The sequence below is a fragment of the Mus caroli genome, unplaced genomic scaffold, assembly GCF_978045245.1.
Source record: "Mus caroli unplaced genomic scaffold, Mus_caroli_1 scaffold_12, whole genome shotgun sequence".
In the NCBI taxonomy this organism is placed as follows: Eukaryota; Metazoa; Chordata; class Mammalia; order Rodentia; family Muridae; genus Mus; species Mus caroli.
The window spans coordinates 17608255-17625599 of NW_028227267.1; the positions used below are offsets into that span (position 1 = coordinate 17608255).

The 17345-nt window shown below is 43.6% G+C and overlaps 1 long non-coding RNA gene across 1 annotated transcript; it reads right to left on the reverse strand.

The window, feature by feature from the left end:
• Nucleotides 1–1549: 1549 nt before the first annotated feature.
• LOC110309723 (uncharacterized) lies at nucleotides 1550–16909 on the reverse strand. The gene is made up of 3 exons (XR_015044604.1): nucleotides 16809–16909; nucleotides 8296–8343; nucleotides 1550–1844 (listed from the first exon to the last, which is right to left on the reverse strand). It is a non-coding gene; the product is annotated as an uncharacterized LOC110309723 (long non-coding RNA).
• Nucleotides 16910–17345: the final 436 nt, after the last annotated feature.

Genomic DNA, 17345 nt, shown 5'->3' on the forward strand with positions numbered 1-17345 from the left:
CACAAAGTTCTGGTAAAGCTCATCAGGACCCTGCGGAATGCTGGCTAAACTTCCACCAAGATCCCCTTTAGCTGGCAACTGTTTCCAAGGGCAGCCATGGCAACCTGCACATACACTCCAACAGGAAAACCAATCTGATTAGCATTGCCTTTCATATCGACCTTCTCCCAAAAGCATCCCAGTCTGGATTACCTGTCTGAGCATTTAAAGCGGAAGTTTTCTTACTGGTTTCTCGCCATTCAGAATCCCAAAGTAAGAAATCTCCTCCTGAAAGAGCAGCCTTACATAGAGTCTTCCAATCTTGGGGGGGGGGGGGGGGGTTAAGTGCAACTCCATGACAGTATCCAATAATGCTGTGTAAAGGGAACTGTAGGGCCATATTGTACAACAGCTGTTTCTAACTCCTTTATCACCTTGAAATCCAAAGTCTGGTGTTGTCTGATTCTATTATTTTGCTGGCCAATTATCTCAACTACAGGAAAGGCTAGCACATCAGACGTATCCAGTCCCCTCCCATGAGCCTGAATCACAGCTCTTTCTGGCAGCACTTGGTACATTTCAGAAGAGTTGCTCTTCCCTGTATCTGACACCCTTTTTAGCTCCCGAAGCTCATTAGTCAATTTCTGCAACTTAATTTCAAACTCTAATTTACTTAGTTGCATGTCCATTTAAGTAGCATCTCCTATAGTGGAGGCCATAGGTGGGGCGGGAGACTTTCAAAGAGGTCAATCCTCATCAAAATACATGGCGGCTCCTCTTTCTGAATGATCTTCCTTGTCTAAAGTTAGCTCATCACTAGAGTCTCTATATCTTTCTAATTTAGGGTTGAGAGGGCCCCTTTCTGAGAAAGTCCTCTCTGACAGGTGCTCTTCCTGAGATTCTTCAAGCTCTGCCTGGGTACTATCTGACCCCTGCAAGATCTCCTTTTCAATAGCATCTTTTAGGAGCGCACAGAGGCAAAGGGTGAAATTATCTGCCTGTGTGTTTTTTAAAGCTTCTCCAACTCTCTCCCAGGTTCTGTTATTTAAAGTTTTTTCTTCCCTGAACCATGGGCAACAAGAATCTATCTTATCTAAAAAAAATTCTAACAATTGTTCTTCAAACCCTACTCCTCTCGCCTGAAGCAGCTCTTGAAAGCTGTGGACAACCGCCTGTTTGGGACTTTCTAGTCCCATATTTTGCTGTCAAACCCTAAGTGGAATCAGCACCGGGTTAGCACTGTTCCAACTTAGCCTGTATCCTATCGCACCTCCAGCAACACTTTAAAAAAATGAAGTTTAAAACCAGCGCTGGCATAAATACCAGTTGCTCACTGTGCTCCATACGATCTTTTTCTTCCCTTCTTGTGGAGCTCCACACAAGACAGCGGTCCCTCAGTGTTTTCCTGCCGTTTTCAGGCCCCTGTTCCAGGCACCAATCTGTAGTAGGAGGCTGGCCCACGGCCCACATGAACGGGGTATTCCTGGAAGGCGGGCTAGGGCTGAAAGAGAGAGACTAGACGGCGAGAAAAGAATGAAGTCAAGACAAATTTTTCTCTGATCAAGGCCCGCGAGTTTACTAAGAGACTGTGCTTAAAAGGGGGAAGGCCCATTCTCCCCGCCAGTCCATCCTTGGTGCTTTGTTGCCATGCTGTCAGCACTTGGTCGCCAGGCTGTTGCTTATTCAGGAATGTCTCAGGAAGACAGGTTCAGCCTCTGGCAGGTAGCAGAATCTCAGGGCAGTTGACACTTCCAAAAGAAGCCAGCCAAGTCAGAAAGCTGCAAGGCAGGTGGCTCCACCTCAGTGGCGACAAGGTCTGCATCAGCCAGCTTCAGGCTCTGGGAGGCTACACTCCAGGTGAGGCACTGAAAAGCATTTTAAGAGCAAAGTACCTCAATAAACACAAGGATAAATGAAAGAAAGTGAGCCAAAACTAGGGCGAGGCAGCTTAGTATGGGAGAAACCCAGGCACAAGCCAGACTAGAGCTATCAGATAACAGGACTTTGGCATAGCACCCATACCTGACATCTTTAATACCTTGACACTTCCTCTGTATTCTATCCTACTTGGAAACTGCCCCTGCCTCTATGCCTAGAACACTCTAGCACAACAGTAGCTCTTCCTGTATATTGAACTTAGGTTGGTTCTTTGCCTCTCTGGTTCTGTGGTTGCTGTGACATCAACTTGTAATGCATCTGTCTCTTGCTTGCTTTCCAGAGAATCAGAGTTCTATAATGGAGACTGAAGGTTATGGCACATCCTTTTAATTCCAGCACTCTGCATGCAGAAGCAGGCAGATCTCTGAGTTTTGGCATCCTGTTCTAAAAAGTGAGTTCCAGCATTTCCAGGGCCACACAAAAGTGATGTGTGTGTGTGTGTGTGTGAGTGTGTGATTTACTAATTAAGAAATAAAACAAATATGGAATTGGAACCAGAAGTGGGATTCTTCAATATTTTCTGGAGGTCAGTAGAATCCTTCTGAGTGTTCTGTTACTCATGGGTTCTGGTACTCATGGCCCTGCACTTCCAGCCCCATCGTCCTCCTATCTTCTAGGAACTAAGCTGAGCCTAAGCAGCTGCTCAAAAACTATATTTACTGCTTTTTTGACTCCTGCTATTGAGGACTGGCCGATATGAATTGGTCCCCAGTAACCTTTATGCACTGGCCTTCCAGAAACAGAGCTCCTCAGCCATCCTCATGTTGTTCAAGGGAAGGAAAGTGAGGAGGCAGGTTCCTCCAGGTTGCATAGAGTAGAGATGGGCCTCAGATCCACAGTCTGGAATCCTAGATACATGTTACATCCACTATACAAATATAGCTCTCTGTCCACAGTTCTGGTTGTCTCCAGGTATGGCAGAGTGAATTATGGATTCCCAATGAACATCCTTTTCATGTGGCCAACAGGAATCTCAAACCACCCAGGAGGTCAAAGATCCTTGACACAAATGAATTCCACATCCCTTTTGTCAGTTTATAGTAAGAGGTCACTATTCCTGATGTTCGCTTCCTGTCTTAATTGCTGCTGAATAGAAGCACTTTATATCACTAGGACAGATGTCTGTATGAATTCACCATGATCAGACAAGGCCCATGGCCTCAACAAGAGCTCCTTGGATGAGCAACTGAGAATCTGTTACCTGAACTGAGGTGAATCAGCACTGCTGCTTGACTTGCTCAGTGCCACTCCACCTCACCCTGTCCCTGCCGAGGATCTCAAGTTATGCCTATATCTGCATGTGAGCTAGGCCCACATAGGCCAGGACACGGTTCTAGGTACCCACTCCTCAATTATGCAGGATTTTTTTCACCAATGTACTCATGTAAATACATTACTGTCACCTCATTACTGTCACTGGTTACATCTTACTGAGAACAGTAGTTGCTTGTCAAAACCCAGTCCTATTACAAATCTGGGCCATGGTCAAGTATACCAAGGTACTCATTGGGTTGGCAGTGCCAGAACTCCACGCTGTACTGAACGCTGATGGTGGTGTGGTGGTGAGGTTATCATGTGTTGTTTATAGGCCCCAAGATCCCTATGGGTCAGCTTGATTAAATCTCTGGCTATAGAAGTGGAGTGTCTTTGATAACGCGTGTCCAGCCTCATTGGAGGCATCAGTGGGGTTGGCCTGAGAACTTGAGACTTCCTACTGGCACAGCTTCACTGGGAAGGCAGAGTTTTTCACAGTATGCTAGCAACTGGCATATCACTCTGTCATTCAAAGCTTGATAGCCATTTTCATTTGGACTCATTGTGGAACGAAGGACAGATAAGAGCAACGTCCTTATTAAAGATCACTTCCACTTCTCTGTCTTCCTCAAATGAAAGAGTGGCAGGCAAAATGGTATGTACCTTCCTTTTAATAGCAAAGGATTACTAGGTGAGTCCTTGGAGCTAGGAGATGTATCCATTTTGGTTTTTGAGACAGGGTGTCATTATCTCAGGCTGTCCTCAATCTAGTTTTGCAGATATAACTCGATCTTAGGTCACATGACTACCACATCACAGCAGCTAGGATTAAAAGTGGGACTGGTGAGGACAGCACTAGTCACTGAGCTCTGGATTCTACATGTTAGGCAATCGCTCTGTCAATGGAGTCATGCCTACAGTTACTATCCCCACTCTCTGCAAGCAGTAACTTTTTTCACATTTATTTTATTTATTCATGACATGTCCCTACATTTCTTTTAGATGGAACAAAATTTAGGACAAAAATTTTGCAAGTGGTTTGGTCTCTTTATCTCTCCACTGGTGGTCCTGCCTGGCTATCAGAGGTGCCCTCATCAGGTTCTATATCTCTACTGCTATGAGTCTCATCTAAAGTCATCAATAGACCCCTGGGACCCTCCTCCATTTCAGGTCTCTGGAAAGTCCTAGTGAAACTTCGCACCCACCATCCTACCAACTGAAGATTTCCATTTGTTCTGGCCCTCTGGCTCTCTCCCCTTTTTCACATTATACCTAATCCAACCCCTCCCCCATACACTCAGCATTCCAGTCCCCATGCCCTCTCCAACCCAGTTACCTCCTTCCCTCCTTCTGCCTCCTGTGGCTATTTTATTCCCCATTCTAAGTGAGATTCAAGCATCCTCACTTGGGCCTTTCTTCTTGTTTAGTACTTTTAGGTTTGTGGAGTGTAGCTTTGGTATCCTGTACTTTATGGCTAACATCGACTTTAAGTGAGAACATTCTCTGTATTATGTCCTTTTGGGTCCAGGCTACCTAATTCAGAATGATACTGTCTTTACATCCCAATATCAAACAGATCCTCCACCAACTCCTCCCTCTCCTCCTCTGTACTGGATAGTTTTGTGTCAACTTGACACAGCTGGAGTTATCACAGAGAAAGAAACTTCAGTTGAGGAAATGCCTCCATGAGATCCAACTGTAAGGCATTTTCTCAATTAGTGATCAAGGGGGAAAGGCCCCTGTGAGTGGGACTATCTCTGAGCTGGTAGTCTTGGTTCTATAAGAGAGCAGGCTAAGCAAGCCAGGGGAAGCAAGCCAGTAAGGAACATCCCTCCATGGCCTCTGCATCAGCTCCTGCTTCCTGACCTGCTTGAGTTCCAGGTCTGACATCCTTTGGTGATGAACAGCAGTATGGAAGTGTAAGCTAAATAAACCCTTTCCTCCCCAACTTGCTTCTTGGTCATGATGTTTGTGCAGGAATAGAAACCCTGACTAAGACATCCTCCTTTGAGAAGTATCACCCAAATGGACCTAACATATCTATAGAACAACTTGTCTAAATACAAAATAATATACTTTCCTCTTAGCACATCACAGAACCTTTTCCAAAATGACCAAAAGGTGGTCACAAAGCCAACATCAACATATAGAAGAAGATTGAAATGCCTTGCATCTTGTCAGATCCCCATAGATTAGGGCTGGAGTTCAACAACAACAGAAACAAGAGAAAGCCTACATACTTATGGCAACTGAACAACTCTACTCTGTGATCAATGGGTCAGGGAAGAAATGAAGAAATTAAAGATTTTCTAGAATTCAATGAAAACAAGGGCACAATGTATACAAACCTATGACACACAATGAAAGCAGTGGTAAGATTAGTATTCATAGCCATAAGTGCCTTCATAAAGAAATTAGAGAGTTTGCATGTATCTTAGTTATATTTCCATTGCTGGGAAAAGACACCATGACCAAGGAACTCTTACAAGGGGCAGCATTTAATTGGGCATAGCTTACAGGTTCAGAAGTTCAGTCTATTATCATCACAGCAGCAAGCATGGATACTGGAGAAGAAGCTGAGAGTCCTACATCTTATTCCAAAAGCAAACAGGAGAAAACTGCAGTACCCAAGCAGCTAGGAGAAGGAATCTCAAGAGACCATCTGAAAATGACACAATTCCTCCAAGAAGCCCACATTCCCCAATAGGGATACTCCCTGGGTCAAGAATATTCAATCCACCACATTCCACTCCATGGCCCCCATAGACTCATTCAAAGACATGAGTCTAGGGGTGCTATAAGTGATAGCATAATGCAAAATACATTTAGTCCAACTTCAAAAATCCCATAGTCTATACCAGTCTAAATTTCAAAATTCAAAAATTTCTTCTGTGATTCATGAAATTTCTTCACTGTAATTCCCTATTAAATCAAATCAAACAAACAAAAAACCAGATTAGAAAATCACAGAATATACAATACCATTCCAAAACATCATAGTGGGGAAATACTGCATAAAAGCAAGACCAAAAACCAGCTGGAGAAACTTGCCTCTCTTGCTCTGCCCTCTGTAGCACTCTAGGCCCTGGTTGACTCCTCCACACTGCTGCTGGTATCTTGGTGTCAACCTATGGTACTGACATCTCTAATTTGCTGGAGTCTTCCATTGCAACTAGGCATCACCAATAGCCTCTCAAAGGCTCTCTTCACTTTTGTGGTAGTGCATATCTACACATATTACTTGAGGTAGAGGCAAGAGGATCTTGTGTTTGAGGCCAGACTGGGCAATATCTGAAACACAGCTTCTTTGTGCTCTAAGTAAACATTTCTCAGAAGATTTCACCTCAGTGATGCTGGTCTCTTCTTTATCGCCACTAGGTTCTTAGCTCCAGCAAAACAGCATTAATTTTCCAAGTAGTCCATTCTATTCTTGACACTAAAGACAGAGCCACATGGCTGAAGCTGCTGAGTTCTGCTGTTTGCTGGATCTGAAATTTGACTCCCTTATTCTATTACATAATCACCAGACTTCTATTTTCCAACTCCTTTACTGCCTAAGCTTGGCTGTCCTGGAACTTGCTCTGTAGATTGACCTTGAACTCAGAGATCTGCATGGTTCTGTCTCTTGAATCCTGAGATTAAAAACTTGTACTACCCTTCCTAAACTTGAGCTTTTCATCGCCTAGAATTTGCTCTGTCTCAGACTGCCCTTGAATTCAGAGATCAGTTTGTCTTTGTCTCCTAGATTAAAGGTTTTCATGCCTGGGCCAAAGCTTTTCATAGGCACTCTTTCTCTAGACCTGGATCAAAGCCTGTGCCCTCCATGTCTGGATTGTAGTTCATTCCAGATTTAAAGTACAAATAAAAACAGTAACCAAGAAGCTTGTTCAACTCCAAAAGCATAAACAATAAGCTTAGTAGAGTGGGATCAGTTCATGTCTACTTCCTGTTGCCCTTTATTCTTTGAACCATGCATTTGTGCTTTTTCTATTTAAGTGTGCTATGCTTGATCAAAATGCTATTCATAAGACTGAACCAAAGGATAAAGTGTAAAGTAGGCTTTTTTTTTTTTTTTTGAAAATTCCCATGTCAGTGCAATGAATCTGAATTATTTTACTTTAGCCTCAGGCAGACTCTTTAGACAAGGGCAAAAAAACAACCACATTCATTCTTCACCATATCACAAGAATAGTCTCTGGCCACATACTAACCTACTTTTCCTTTGAAAACACTTGAAGCAGGCCCTCATAGTTTAAATAACCTTGAGCACCAGTGTTTTGCATATTCCTCCTAGGGTGACCCATTAAGCCCCACTTAAATCATTCTACAGCTTTCAAATCTAAATTCCCCAGATCCCTATTCATCCAAACAAAAACTTGGTTAGGTCTATTACATTAATACCCCAGTACCTGGTACCTGCTTCTATTTTGGTTAGATTTCACATGTCCATTTGAAAAGACATCATGACCAAGGCAACTTTTATAAGGGACAACATTTATTGGGGCTAGCTTATAGGTTCATTATCATCATAGTATGAAGCATGGCAGCATCCAGGCAGGCATGGGACTGGAGAAGGATCTGACTGTTCTACATCTTGTTCTGAAGTTGAACAGGAGAAGACTGCTGTCTTCCAGGCAGCTAGAAGGAAGTGTCTCAAAGACCATCCCTACAGTGACACAGTTTCTCCTGCAATCCCACACCTCCCAATCTTGCCACTCCCTGGGTCAATCATAATCAATCCACCACATCATACAAGAAACTTAAAAATACATATGAAAGCCATAGGGTAGAAAACAGGCAAACACACATAAGAGGAGTATGTGGAAGGAAACAATTCAACTTAGGGTTGAAATCAATCAATTTGAAACAAAGAGAACAATACAAAGAATCAACAAACCAAGAGCTGGTTCTTTGAAAAAATCACCAAGATAGACAAACCCTTAGTCAAACTACCTAAAAGACAAAAAAGATCATAACCAAATTAACAAAATCAGAAACCACTAGGAAAACTAATTACCACTGAGGAAATTCATAGAATCATTAGGTCTTACTTCAAAACTCCACACTACTCAAAACTGTGAAATATATATGAAAGGAATGCTTTTCTAGACAAATATCACTTACCAAAGTTCAGTCAAGATCAGGGAAAGCATCTGAATATTCCTGTAGCTCCTGTGGAAATAGAAGCAATCATTAAAACCTCCCAACCAGATGATTGTATCACAGAGTTCTACTAACCTGTCAAAGAAGAGTTAATGCCAATACTCTTCAAACTATTCAACAAACAGAAGCAGAAGAAACATTACCAAACTCATTATGAGGCCACAATCACCCTGATACCTAAATCAAACAATGACCTAGTAAAGACAGTTTTAGACCAATATCCCTTTAGGAGCACTGATACAAAAATACTCAATAAAATACTTGCAAAGAGAATCTAAGAACACATCAAAGACATCACCCACCATGATCAGGTAGGCTTCATCCCAAAGATGTAGGGATGGTTCAATATAGGACAATCTAACAACACAATCTACCATATAAACTAAAAGCAGAAGACCATATGATTATCTCATTAGATGCTGGAAAAGCCTTTGACAAAATCCAAAACCCCTTCATCTTAACAGTCTTAGAGAGATCAGGGATACAAGACAAGGATAATCAAAGCAATATACAGCAAGCTGATAGTCAAAATCTAAATGGTGAGAAATTTAAAGTAATTCCACGAAAATCAGAATAAAAGAAGGCTGCCCACCCCCACCCCCCTTAACTATTCTATACAGTACTTGAATTTCTAGCTAGAACAGTGATTTCTAGCTAGAGTAATAAGACAACAAATGGAGATCAAGGGGATACAAACTGGAGAGAAGTCAAAGTATTGCTATTTGCAAATGATTTCATAGTATACATCAGTGACCCCAAAATTCTATCAGGGAGCTCCTACAGCTAATAAACTCCTCCAGCAAAGTGGCTGGATTCAAAGTAAACTCAAACAAATCAGTAGCCTTCCTTATCCAAACATTAAATGGGATGAGAAAAGAAGTTACAAAAACAATACCCTTCACTATAGCTACAAGTAATATAAAATAACTTGGTGTAACTTTAACCAACCAAGTGGAAGACCTGGAAAACAAGAAGTTTAAGTCTCCGAAGAAAGAAATTCAGGAAGATATCAGAAAATGGAAATATCTCCCATTTTCTCAGATCAGTAGGAATAACAGTGAAGATGGGTGATATTTCCTAGTTCTATCCATTTGACTGCACAGTTAATGATGTCCTTGTTTTTAATAGCTGAATAGTACTCAATGTGTAAATGAACCATGTTTTCAGTATCCATTCTTTGGTTTAGGGGTATCTGGGTTTTCAGGCTCTGCATATTAATAAAGCTGCTATGAACATGTTTCCTTGCAATATGGTGGAGAATCTTGTGTATCTCAGGGGACATATAGCTGGGCCTTCAGGTAGGACTATTTCCAATTTTCCAAGAGGTGATGATTGCACTAGTCACTGAACCATGAGCTTCCTACATGCTAGGCAGTGATTCTGTCAACTGAGCTATGTCTACAATGTCTACAGCTATGATCCTCTGTGATCAGCCTATTATTATTATTAAGTCATAATCTCACTGTGTAACTCACAGAGGCCTGTAATCAATCCTGCTTTGGTATATTTGGTGCACAGAGAACAACACACTAGGCCACAGAGGTGTTTCTCTTGGTGACCACTATTTAGGCTTCCTCTGCCACCACTTCATCACAGTGTTTCCAGCACCCTGATGCCTCTCTTGTCTGTCTGCTAAAGCATCTTGGGGCAACTTTCAAAGGCTAATCTCAGGGCTTCAATGAATGAACCCACTAATCCACATCGCACATTGGAACCAGACCTGCAGATTCTTCCTGTATGTGCTTTCAAGCACCTGCACATACGAGACAGATGATCTTTCCTTCTCCAGTTATGCTGGTGTGACTTCTCAGTGCTATTTAATTGCTAATATTGATGGATAGGGTTATTCTGAGGGAGAAACGAGACAATCCTGGGCAGGGTTTGGAAAGTAAAGATTCAGTCCTCCAGGTTGGAAGAGCTATTGTGTTCCTAAGCTAGCTCTAATTACTCTTTGCTTTGTAAGGAGGTAGTTCTCAATGGCTTTGTCCCAGGAGCACCTGCTGAAATGTGCGCATCAGTTTCTGATCAGTACAGGGAGAACATTATCAGAAGGGCAAATTCTCAGATAAAAACCAAAATGTGTAGAAAGATCTTTCATAATCATGGATAGACTCAGTTTGACCATGTTATCAGTTTTCATTGAATTGCATGGATAATTCAAAGACTACAAGAAATTTTCTATTTCAATAGTTGATACAAGCCGAAAGGTGATTAAAACGTTGGAATGGACTTGTAAAATACCACAATAAAGATGTCATGACACTAATAAAAGGTGAGGTAAACAATCATGCGTCAGAGTAGAGACCCAAGGTAGAGGAGACTTCTCTTTGACAAACAGGTTATCACCTCTTGAACACTTGATGCCAGCTGAAACAAGCTGAACATCTCCTACATATGTACAGGAAAGTCTAGGTCCAGCCTGTGAGTGTTCTTTGGTGTTTCAGAATCTGAGAGCCCCAAGGGTAGAAGTTAATTGATTCTATTGGTCTTCCTGTGGAGTTCCTATCCTCTTTGAGGCCCATAATCCTTCCTCCTTATTCTTCCATAAGAGTTCCCAAGCCCCATCCAGTGTTTGTATGAGGGTGTGTGCATTTGTCTGAGTCAATTGCTGAGAGGAGCCTCTCAGAGGACAGCTATGCTAGCCTCCTGTCTACAAGCATAACAGAGTATCATTAATTGTATGAGGGAGTGTTGCTTGGCTTTGGGATATTGGTTGGCCATTCCCTCAGTGTCTTCTGCAACCCACATGCATGGATTTCTTGTAGACAGGATAAATTTTGGGTTGAAAGTTTTGTGGGTAGCCCCTATACTGGGGTTCTTGCCTGGCTATAGTAGGTGGCCTCTTCACGTTCCATATCTCCAATGTAGTGAGTCCCAGGTAAGGTTATTCTCATTGATTCTTAGGTGGATCCCTCATCCCAGGTCTCTGTCTCTTCCTGGAGATAGCCTCTTCTCCCCACCCATCAGATGCAGATTTCCATTCATTCTCAGGCCTATCTATCCATCTCTCTTCACCCTCCCCACACCTTATCCCCCATTTCCTTCCCCATCCCCTCTCCTCCCAGTTCCTTCCCTCCATCTGCCTCTCATGACTATTATCCCTTCGAAGTAAAATTCAAGCATCCTTACTTGTGCCTTCCTTATTGTTTAGCCTTCTTAGGTCTGTGGAGTATAGTTTAGGTATCCTAGACTTTTTGGTTAATATCCACACTGACTGGGGAGTCTACTTGGTAGGGAGAATGGGTAGCATAGTGAGATTAAAGAGAGGCAGAAGAAATCTGGACTTCCATCTCAGTGTAAACTAACAAAAAATTCGTGATCCTGAGGAAGGTGCAGTGAGTCTTGGGCGGAGGATATGAAACTTACTGGAGGAGGTGTACTTGAGCTGGGTCTTCCATCAATGGGGCACAGGAAGTGGAGCCTCTGGGAAGTGAATTATGTCTCTGGGTTATTATAATTCCTTAAAGTCAAGGAATGGAAAACCGTTTGTCCATCCCAAAGGCAGTTGCTGACAAGGTCAATGCTATTATTCTGTGAGCTCCTCGCTATTATGCTTACTGGGCATTGGGGTTATAACATGGGGATGAAGAAAGAGCCCCAAGAATCAGGGAGTGACTATGATTTTCCAGGTTAGGGCAGTGCATCACAGCACTTTACACCCACTTGCTTCTTTTGGGTGGAGTGGCTATCATGGAGAGAAGTGTGTCTCTAGGTATGTGACCTTATGTTCTCAGAAGCCCTCTGACCAGCTCTTCCAAAGAGTGGTCATCCTTAGCTTTCGGAACCAACAGGGGTGGTGCCAGACATCCTTCCAGTGCAGCCAAACAAATGTCAGAGGCAGTGAATCAAGGCGGAGACTACATCTCATTGCCAGCTGATGGGGTTGTGGGAGTTTCGGTGGGTTGATTTATTCAGTCTGTTGACCATGTTCTGTTTTCTGTATAACTTTTTAATACACAGATATGGGCCTAGAATACAAGGCAGGAGTTCTGGGCATCTCCAAAACACCTTAGTGCTTGTCGACTGTGCCATTTTTCTGCTGGATTCCTAAACCACAGGCTCCAGGGCTCTGAAGCCAAGGTGCACCCTGCATTTGTTAATAATCCTTGAGAGTCCATCTCTGTAGTCATCATTAGCCAGTGTGCAGAGGTAGGAGAAACTCCTGGCTGATTAGATACACAATTCGCTACAGTGTGATGGGAGAGTTCAGATCCACACAGGGGGCATCTCTAGTCTATTCCAAAATCTTTGGGTATCACTGGGTTTCAGGCATGCTCTATTTCTGTTTTAGATGCAGAGTGGTCTTTCCACCCTCTCTGCCTTATCACTACAGAAGCACACTAGTGTGCTACTAGATAGCTAACATTCCAGCCCTCTACAACAAGCAGATGATGAAGAAAATGAAGACCTGACCGCTTAGTTCAAGTTGATGACCAGTGAGAGAAATGAGCTCCAAGGTTGCCTGTTCTTCATCTCTGAAGGTTCCTTGGACAATAAGTATTCATTGTTTCAAACATATAATGTCAGTCTAAGACTGCAATGTCACAGTCATCTTATCCTTTTAAGGTCTTGGGTTCCAAGTTCTAGAAGGCTGTACAGCATGTCCCTGTGCCCAACTCATGTCCATAAATGCTTCTCAGAAGAGAGTCAGAACCTGATACTTGGGAAGGAATGAGATTAGAACTGGTCTCTTCTGCTTCTTCCACGTGAAAACCTGAGCCTGTTGTCTGAATCACTGAACTCAGGGATTCGGGAATTGAGGTTGAAGAGTGAGTTCCCAGCATGCATTTGGAAGGACCTTGACTTGTGGTCGCTTTGTGAGTTTCTGGCTGCTCTGACTTTGTGGTGAAATATTTGTACTTGCCTGGCATGTGGTTGAGTATTGGTACCTCCTGGTGAGTTCAGGTAGCCTGAACCCACTCTTTCCATCTCATTGTTTGCTTGGAAGGCCCAAGGTCATTACTGTTCCTCTCATTCCTTGTGCCTATTACTCGGAGACAATATTGCTCCATGCATTTCTTCTGCATCCCATTGTGCTCTCTGTCTCTGTCTTCATTTCTCGCCAGTGCATTTGTGCATGTACATTTGTTTGTATGTCCCTCTGGAATCTGGGAACTAGGGGTGTGCACACAGTTTCAAAGCGATGCCAGTGAAGCATTCTAGGAGCCCCTCTATAAGCAGCCCAGCTCTTGGCTTATTGTGCACCTTGGAGGCACATTGAAATCTCTTGAGTAGTTTATAAAGCTGTTGTGCCCTTGAGTCTTATCTGCAAAATTCTAAAAATGTCTGACATTCCAGTAGTAATTATCTAATATCTAAAATCCTTGTTGACAGACAAGAGAAATTAAAACACTGGTATCTGTGGGCCAAACCCTGTGGCATAGGCTCCTGAGAACAAAATGGGCCAAACTGCCCCTCCAGTCCTCCTGAGTGACTCATACAGCCTGGGCATTCTCCATCTGGACACATAACTTCTGAAGGCTTTGGGCCAGGATAAGATGTCCATAGTCACCATAATGCCCCAGTACACAGAATCCAAAATGTAGATTACCCAGGATCCTTCAGTCCTCCTGCAGCCAGCCCCTCCCACAGTTCAAATCCGTTGTATGAAGATCTGAAGAAAAAGCAGAAGCAGATCATGAAAGACTTGCAGAGCTTGGAGAAATGAGAAAACTCTTGAAGCATCAGAGAACATCCAGGAGTAGGAGAATGAGACCAGCTTCTGTAGATAAGTGCCTGTTGGGACTCCAGCAGCTGTGCAATGACCATTTGTGCCGTTCCTAGTTCCTAGACTGGAGAGTGTGCAGCTCATCCATTTTGCTGTGTAGCCATCAGCCCCGGTCCTTTCGTACTCAGCTTTGTTAAGCATGAAAGAGACTGTTCCCCTCCCAGCATTGTCCTGCCATCCTCAGGAGCATCAAGAGAAAAGTGGTTCACACCATAAAATAGGGGTCAGGTAGCCCTCCTCGGCCTCTAATATCAGGCTGAGTTTTCACAGAGCCTATAATTATGGAAGAAGATAGAATGTCCTCTCCTTGGCTCTCCTGTCCTGACCAGAGGTTATTTACCTCTGAATTTTTAAATGTTTTCCTCATTATCTTGGACAGAGAAGGACAGGTGGACATCCCTCTTTCTTTGGAGGTACATAGATCCCTATTGCTCTTAGGGATTGTAGGAGTTACTTATTTCTTCCTGTATAGCCTGTTCTTGGTTTATGGTCTTCTGAGTACAGCTGTCATGGCTGTATTGAGATCTTTCATAGTTCTTCATGGGTTCCTGTCATAGGTAGCCTTAAAGGGGCCTTGAAGTAGATGATGCAAAAGGAGGTTGTGAGGGGCTTATTCTGCAGAGTTTGTTTGCCATACCCTGCACAGATGACTCTTGATGGAGCAGTGTCAGCTGAAGAAGGTTTGTATGTTGAGGCAGGAAAAAAATGCAGGGGACTAGGCCCTGCTGCAGCAGCACTTCAGGGGCATTAAGATGATCTGTAAGGACCAAGATGAAGAGACCAGTGACTTTGAGACTCATAAACATCAGGTAGGGTAGGCTGGTGGGTCGGCTAATGTCTGGCACCATTTGCCATTTTGACTGTCAGCTCACCCACACACCTCTGCTTTTGCCTGTAGCCTTTCTAATGCACACGCCTTACCACCCACCCACCTCACACAATGTAATCGTTCATTTTTCTGTCTAGGCACCAAGTATTTGGGGAATTTAATCTCTTGTGAGAAAGTGAACATTGGCAAGCCTATCCTGCTGCTCTGCTTGAAGCTGCAGTTCAATGAAGGAGACAGGTGATTGACATGTCACACGTGTACATGTCCTCATGAGAGGTGGGGTGCTAGGCACAGAGCTTTGAGTGAGGTCTCAGTTCTGGGGCTCGTGTGCATGGCAGGGTCATGGGACCTTCCCATCACAGGTGGGAAGCTGCTGGCAAGGAGAATATCCCAGTGCAAATGCCAAATGTGTGCTTCTCATTGGCATGGATTCTGGAGGCAAGTGGCCTTCTTTCTTCCTGCAACCCAATGAGGTCTCTGTCCACTGAGCAGTTCTTGGTTCACAGGGACAGAAGACTGAGTATCACCCTGAGAGCCCTGTTTTCTCTGATCATTGCTGGAAGTTCTTCCTTTAAAGTCTAATTGAATGGCCAGGAATGCGGGAAGGACTTTTGACAGCATAGATGAGAGAGCAGGAGACTTAAGGCTTCAGGGAAAACAGTTCTCTCACCACCTCAACACGGTCTGGACATGCAGAGCATGTTGTGCACTGCATTTTTAGTTTTGAAGGCATGAGAGCAAAGTTCTGAAACCTCCTCTGAAAGAGCTGGAGTGCTAAATCTAAACTCCCATGCTAGTGTAGCAGCAAAGCCTGCGTGCGGGTGGTGCCCTGAATTACGCCTGTGTGCACTGGCTCCAGGGGACCATTTGGGACTTTTCTTCTTTTTAGTCTCTACTTCTAAACTGGGTTGTTTTATTTCCCCAGAGGTTTGCTGGGAAAGCCTCTGGCTTGCCTGGCTGAACAGCAGGCTCTTGGGGTTCTCTGTACGTGCTTGCTCTTGTATGAAGGCCTGGACAAACCCTTCACTAAGAACACCATCTTGTAATGAACAGCTTAGGGAAAGAAGGGCCTTCCCCTTAAGCATTTCTTAATGCTTAAGTACATGCTGAAGAAGAGTGAGATGGCCATCCAGGAAAAGAACTTAGCAGACAAACTGCAGCATCACTTTGAAGTCCTCCATATGAGGAAGGAACCCAGGCTGGGATGAGAGGGGAGATGCACTTGTGTCCCCCTGCACCTGGAATCTCTGTCTTTTATGGGCTTTTGTTCAGCAGCAAGGCTAAGATCATCTGCCAGGAAAAGAAGTCCTCAAAGTTTTGTGCTGCTCTAGTCAACAAGAACTTGTGTCCAGGAAAAAAAATGTTTGCTACTCTTTGTGTCTCAGGCATTTTGACTCCTGTTTTGGCCTCTACTATGTTCTGAGTTGACTGTCCTTGAACTCACAGATATCTGCCTGCTTCAGTCTCCCACATGACAGGATCTGAAGGTATACACCTTCTCTGCCTAGCCAAAATTACATTCCCTGTAAAGAGCAGATTCTACTCCTGTAATAGTGCTCTTCAGGCCTTTACACATATCTACCCATTCTGTGGATAGTATAGGTTAAGGAGGTCCCAGGACAAACCCAGACAGACAAGAAGCCGCTGCTGCAGGGATGATCAGACCCTTCCCGGGAGCGCTCTGGAACAGACTGATATAAATGTAACTCTTTGTAAAAAGTTATGTTTTCTTTATATTCTTATTGCTACTTTGTTAGTGAGTTCTTTTTCACCTGTCTCCTATCAATATCTCTCTGGCTCAGCTCACCTCCTCCTGCCTCAACTGTCACCAACCGTCTTTTCTGTCTGCTCCCCAAATTCACTCATAGCTATCTCTTAATTTCACCCTTCAAAATCTCATCTCTTCTATAGCCATACTTTCTTCCTGTATCATCTGTGTTCTCTGACTGTGTTCTTCTGACTCCTGGACCCTACTTCTGCCCACTCTGAGGACTCTCCAACTCCTTCATCACTCTCCTACTGCCTCTCTCAGCTTCTGTGGGTTTTTATACCCGCTCCTGCTCCCAGAAGTCCAAAGGCCAACTGTCACTGAAGACCATAGGGCAATTTAAAGGGCCAGGCACGTAACATATATCATACTACAAAGAGAGCCAGGAAGTGGTTTTCCAGCACTAGGTCTAAGGAAAATGAGGCTTCTGTTTGGTGCTAGACCAAGTGAGGGGCCATTGTTCTCAGAAGGCAACTGGAGAATTGCTGCACCAGCCTGGCAGGCTGTATTTTGCATGTTGCTTGTAAGCAAGGTGCATCCTGAGCAGGAGGACTGAGCTAGCCATGACCTTGTCCAGGTCTGTATTATGTCTATGCTGTGATTCATCATTAACTCATCATGAATATGGTGCATATCACTCATATGCTATTGACTATATGAGGTTACTTTTATAAAAGGATGCCCTG